Source organism: Phyllostomus hastatus, unplaced genomic scaffold (genome assembly GCF_019186645.2).
Source record: "Phyllostomus hastatus isolate PE091 unplaced genomic scaffold, TTU_PhHast_1.1 phas_scaffold_200, whole genome shotgun sequence".
In the NCBI taxonomy this organism is placed as follows: Eukaryota; Metazoa; Chordata; class Mammalia; order Chiroptera; family Phyllostomidae; genus Phyllostomus; species Phyllostomus hastatus.
In genome coordinates, this window is record NW_025334016.1 from 5,075,218 (window position 1) to 5,081,424 (window position 6,207).

A 6,207-nucleotide genomic window follows, 5' to 3' on the forward strand; every position below is an offset into this window, starting at 1 on the left:
AAGGTAAAGTTAAAAGAGTTCAGCACCAAGCCATTATTATATGAAATGTTAAAGAGACTTATTTAAGAAAAAGGAGAAAATCAAAACTATGAACATTAAAATGGCAACACATTCACAGCTATCAACAATTGAGTCTAAAAACCAAAGCAAACAAGCAGAACAGAAACAGAATCATAGATATGGAGATCATGAGAAGGGTTATCAGTTGGTATGGGGAAGGGAGAGTTTGGGAAAAAGGTGCACAGATTAAGAAGTACAAATTGTTAGGTACAGGATAGACAGGGGGATGTTAAGAATAGTATAAGAAATGGAGAAGCCAAAGAACTAATGTATATGACCCATGGACATGAACTAAGGTGATAATTGTTGGAGGGAAGAAGAGAGTACCAGGTGGAGGGGAATAAAGGGGGAAAAATTGGGGCAATTATAATACCATAATCAATTATATATATTTGTTCATATAATTTATTATATATATATATTTTTTTTTAAGTGACATGGCAAAGATGAGGGTGGGAAGGACAAAGGTGAGGTGATCATAAGGAAGCAGCCCCTACTTGTGACTCAAGGAGGAACCAGAAACACTAACACTAAATGCCTTGGGGACTCCACATTCCAAAGTTTACCTTTAAGTCCTAGGCCTACAGAGTTGACTGTCCAAAATTAGTCTTCCCTCTGCACCAGAGATTTCATAGTGTAGGTGAAGTTTGTATATACATGTGCACACACAAGTATATGGAAATACAGGCACATGCAAACATATATGTACACATATACATGCGTGCACACATCATACAAACATCCATATTCACAAATGTGTAACACATACTCACACATACACAAATACACAGGCACATACAATCACACATACACATAGTCACTCACCCACACAAATGCACTTCTGCTGGTTTCTGAGAACCCATTAGGTAGGAAAGGTCTAAAAGGACAGCCCTAGGAATGCACCTTCTTCAACAGGAAACAGCCTTTGTTGGTGTGATGGTCTCTACCCTCCCACACCAACTGGCCACACATCCTGCCCTCCAAACCCCAAGAGCTACTTCGGCCATTTCTGTCACAAATGCACAGCTCAGGAGGCATCCAAAGTGAGGGCCTCTCCCCTGGAACATGCCCTGGTGGCCCAGCAGCTGTGGCATTCCTTTTTCCCCAGGTCAGAGGTTCTCCCCTTACAAGGGAAAGGTGAGAACAAGGCCAGGCCTCTTCTGGGCTGGGCTGGGCTGGGCTCCTGCTCTGGGGTCTCCAGGCCAGTGTTCATCAGCCATGTCCGAATTTATTCATAAGACACTCAGATAAATGTGTTTGCCCACCAAACATGGCCAAGGCCACTCCCCATTCCTGCTACTGGACAGTAGCTGTTGCTTCAGTACAGTAGATTGGTGTCAGGCATACACCCACCTTATCCAATGGGCAAGTCAGCCTTGCTCAGAAAGGACCTAAGCCCTATTGCCAATTTGGCTTCAGAAAACAAATGGGCATTCTGGGGGCTGGCCAAAGGTCAAAGGGAGAGAGACAGATGCTGGTCATTCAGAGAAAGGGGAGGAAAGATCACTTGATCTTAGGACCCCAAAAGCTGGTGTCTTCTCATAAATGAGCATGAAAGGGGCCTTTTTTTTTCTAGATCCAACTGCTCTAGGTTTCCTTTACTTGGCTGGCTGCAGTGGGAGAGCACCTATGTATTTCATGGAGAGCAGAGATGGAGTCTAGAATGTGTCAGGCTGGGTCACCTCAGGAAAACATCCATCAGGCTGGCAAGAAGGGAAGCCACCAGCCTGTGCACTGGTTCAATATCCGGTTGCCTCCCAGAGCAGGGGCTCTGTTCCATGGCTTGCATTAAACTCAAACTCTTGGGAGGCTTCTTCATCTGTTACATGAACGTACAATCTGAAGACTGACCTCAAATTAGAAATAAGATAAAAGATTTTTGAGTTCCATTCATTAGTCCCATCATCAAAAAGCCCCCAACAAGAGTGGAATGTGAACTTAGTTTTGCCAGCAGAACATCAGGGTCAAAGCTGGGAACTGTTCTAGGCTGGGAATAAGCAGACAATAGATCATGAGTAGCCCATCAAAAACTCAGGTGAGGGCTCCTCACAGGGAACACCAAAACCTGGAACAGTGTATAAGTTAACTCAGTTTGTGAAACAAAGTACCCCAAAACTTAGTGGCATCTATCTAGCTCATGCTCTATGATTAGCTCAGCAGGCTCCCTGATGCAGAATGGGGGACAAGTGAGAATGAGCATTTACTGAGCACCTAGTATGTGCCAGGCTCTGTGACTCTTGGTCTGTGGGCTTTCTCTGGCCTCCAGGGCCTGGGTTAGGCTACAGATGAGTTGAAAACCCCACAGGAACATTCTTCAATCAAGGACTAAAGAAAGCTAGAAGATAACTAGGTGGCCCCTGTAGCCATCAAGAGGTTATCTCTGAGGCATGAGGTCCTCACTGTCCCTCAGTGATCCCCAGTAGAATTGAGCTCCAGGTACCCCCAGTCAGGACCTGCTTATAAATGGCATTTCCTGCCCTGGCTGGCGTAGCTCAGTGGATTGAGCATGAGCTGAGAACCAAAGTGCCGCAGATTCAATTCCCAGCCAGGGTACATGCCTGGGTTGCAGGCCATAACCCCCAGCAACCACACATTGATGTTTCTCTCTCTCTCTCTCTCTCTCTCTCCCCCCCTTCCCTTCCCTCTCTAAAAATAAATAAATAAATAAAATCTTTTAAAAAATGGCATTTCCTTTATTGACTGCATCCTATCCTGGCCCACAGCCCATGGTCAGCCAGGAAGCTCTGCTTCTGGAGATTGGCTGTCTGGTGGAGAAAAGGGATAACTGGGCCACAGTTGTCTTCCTCCAGCAGGCTGGCCTGGGCTTGTTCATCTGGTGGCCGAAGATCCCCAAAGCAGCAAGTGGGCTAGCACCATCATGTAAGCACTTTCCAAGCCTCAACCTACCTTACATTTGTAACTTGCCAAAGAAAGTCCGTGGCCAAGTCCAAGGTCAGAGTCGGAGAACACAACCAAAGGGCAGGGAAGAATTTGGGGCAATTCTGTAATCCACAACAGGCAGCATTGCAGGTGTCACCACACAGCCTAGTGAGCAGGGTCTACTGACACAGTCTTTCTCCAGTCACACCTCTGAGCAACCTATGGGCTTATATAGTACAGGGCTGTGTCACCTTTATATCTCAAGCCCCAGATCTCAGCACCAGGTGGCCATGTCAAAAAGGCTTGTTAAGCTCATGGATAGACATGGAATACACATCACTTCTGGCAGTGAAGTGGGCAGCAAGAAGATTTTAGCCTCATGCTGACTCTCCAAAGCCCTCTGTGGTCGAGGGAGGCCCTCATCAGGTGTCTTTGTTCCAGACCAGGGACATCCAGGGCTTGTGTCGACAAATGATTGCTTTCACCTCTCTCTTTTGAAAAATGGCCCATGTTTAAGGATTCATAAAACTTAGGGAATGCATCACTGAGCCTATAATGCCGTGAGAGGCCCATGTAGAGAATGACTTAAAGAGAAAATTCATCAAACTAATTACTTCTCCCCCCACCTCTGCCCCTACCCCGCCCCTCTGTCCACTTGGCCTGCTCAGAAAGATGTACAATCTCGAAGGCTGGGGCCTGCTTGTGTGGGAGGGGCATAAAATACCCTGGGCCACGATCTTTCTCCAGCTTTCTGGGCAGACAACAGTTTTTCCTGCTCATTTATGTATTCCATGGACTGAGACAAGGCCAGGGTACATAAAGAGTTGGGGAAGGGAGGGAGAGGCAGGAAATATCAGGACACAGGGAGGCTCTCTGTCATCCATCTCTCTAAAGAAGATTCTACATGACCCTGTATGCTGCCTCATGCCATGTCCCCTAGACCCACCTCTGGGTTCACCTGCAGCCATGGTGGACTGTTCCTGAGCCTGCTGACTGCTTCCCACATAAAATGACTGCCTCTCCTTTTCTGGCTTCTTGCCTGGGGCTTTCTGTGAATGCAGAGAAACCAAGCTCAGTACTAGGGTTTGACACCCAGCCAGTGAGGGATGAAAGTGTGGAAAAATACTTCAGTTTCACATCTGTCATGGGTTGAATAGTGACCCCCAAAAATATATCTACCCAGAATCTATGAACGAGATCTTATTTGGAATAATGATCTTTCTAGACATAATCAAGTTAAGAGTCTCAAGGTGGGATCATTCTGGAGTATACAAGTGGACCCTAAAATCCATTAATGAGTGTCTTTAGAAGAAGAGGAGACACAGAGGTGACATGAAGATGGAGGCAAAGATTGGAATGATGCATCTATAAGCCAAGCAACACCAAGGATTGTCAACAGTCACCAGAAGCTGGGAGAGAGGCATGGAATGGATTCTCCCTCAAAGTCTCCAGAAGGAAGCCATCCTGCTGACACCTGGATTTTAGACTTCCAGCTTCTAGACTTGTGAAGCAATACATTGTTGTTGTAAGCCACCAAGTGGGATGACTCTCAGATGTGTTCAAAATAGTTGTTAAAATGATTCCTCAATGGGATCAAGCCCCTCTTCCCCACAGGGGCAAGCAGCTTACATACTTTTATTAGCTTCCCCCTTCCTTGTCTCACTTCCCCGCTGCCCTACTTAGGTTTCCTGGGATCACCTCCAAGTAAACCACCTGGATCCAAGTCCTTATCTGCTTTTGAGAACAGCCAAACTAAGGGCCCACTCTTCCACACCATTCATTCCTTCATTAATTCATCCCATCACCATTTATAAGGGAGGAGGCACAGAGGGTGACTATAGTAGACCAAACAATGGGCCCCAAAGATATCCTTATCTTAATTCTCAGAACTTGCAAGTGACATCTTACATGGCAAAAGGGACTTTGCAGATGTAACAATGTTAAGGATCTTGAGATAGCAAGATAGTTTTACCTTATCCAAGTGAGCCAGATATAATCACCAGGGTCTTTGTAAGAGGGAGTCAGGAGGTCAGAGAAGTAGGAGGTTACGTGACCGTAGAATTAGAGGTTGGAGAAATGCAGCAAGGAGTGTCGACAGCCTCTAGAAACTGGAAGGAACAAAGAATAGATTCTCCCTTGGAACCTCCAGAAGGAACCAGCTCTGCCAACACCTTGATCACAGCCCCATAAGGCTCATTTCAGACTCCTGACCACCATAACTGTAAGATGATATGTTTGTGTTGTTTTAAGTCACTAACTTTTGGTAAGTTGTTGTAGCAGCAATAGGAAATTCATACAATGATTGATAATACAGGTATTGAGATTGGTCACCACCAGGTTGAAGTCTTGGTTCTACCACTCATTGTTATGGACCTTGGACAAGTTACTTGCCCTCTCTAAGCATCAGTTTCCTCAGCTGTCAGATGAGGATAGTCACAGCATAGCTTCCTGATGCTGCTGTTGTGTGCACCACAGGAGGCAGTATGGCAGGTCAGTAGTCAAGTCCATGTTGATGATTCCCTGAAAAGTTACTATGAACCAGTCACTGTGTTCCACCTGTTGGGATACAAGGTCAAATATGATATAATCCTTGCCTTTGGTAAACAAAATGCAATGATGCTCTGTAAAAAGATCATAGCCTAGAAGTATGGGTGAGACAAGCAACATCTGTGAAAAGGGAATTTCTGAGCCACTTTCCCCAATGGAACAAAGGTACCTAAGGCTACAGCAGTTAGAGCCTCAGAACAGCAATTTCTCCATATCCCCTCTCCATTGGCACAGAGGCTCTGTAGTAATAATAGTCACAGTGGTAATAGTAGTAACAGTTACTACCATCACAGTTCTGACCTCACCAATGCCCTAGCCCTTGGGCTCCAGTGTGCTGGTGGATGCTCAGCCTCCCATTGCAGAAGCCCTCCTCATTGTCCAGAGTCACTCAAAATGGGAGCTATTTGGGGTTCCTGAACCCTATTTCAATGTTTGTGCATGAAGGGGTCCCCCACATCACCAACAAGCAATGTTCCAGTCACAAGCTGGGTGTCTTACAATTCAACTCAATTCTGACACTACCAGGAAATAGCATCACACCCCACAGGTGAACAGATGGGTCCTACATGACTGCCCTCCCCTCCTCACTTTAGGTGCCATTTGTAGGCCCTGTGCTTTTGACCAATAGTTATAAATCAGAGATTTCTACAACCCTCTCCTTCCTTGGGTTTGATTAATTCACCTGAGCAGCTCACAGAACTCAGAGGAACGTTTTACTTA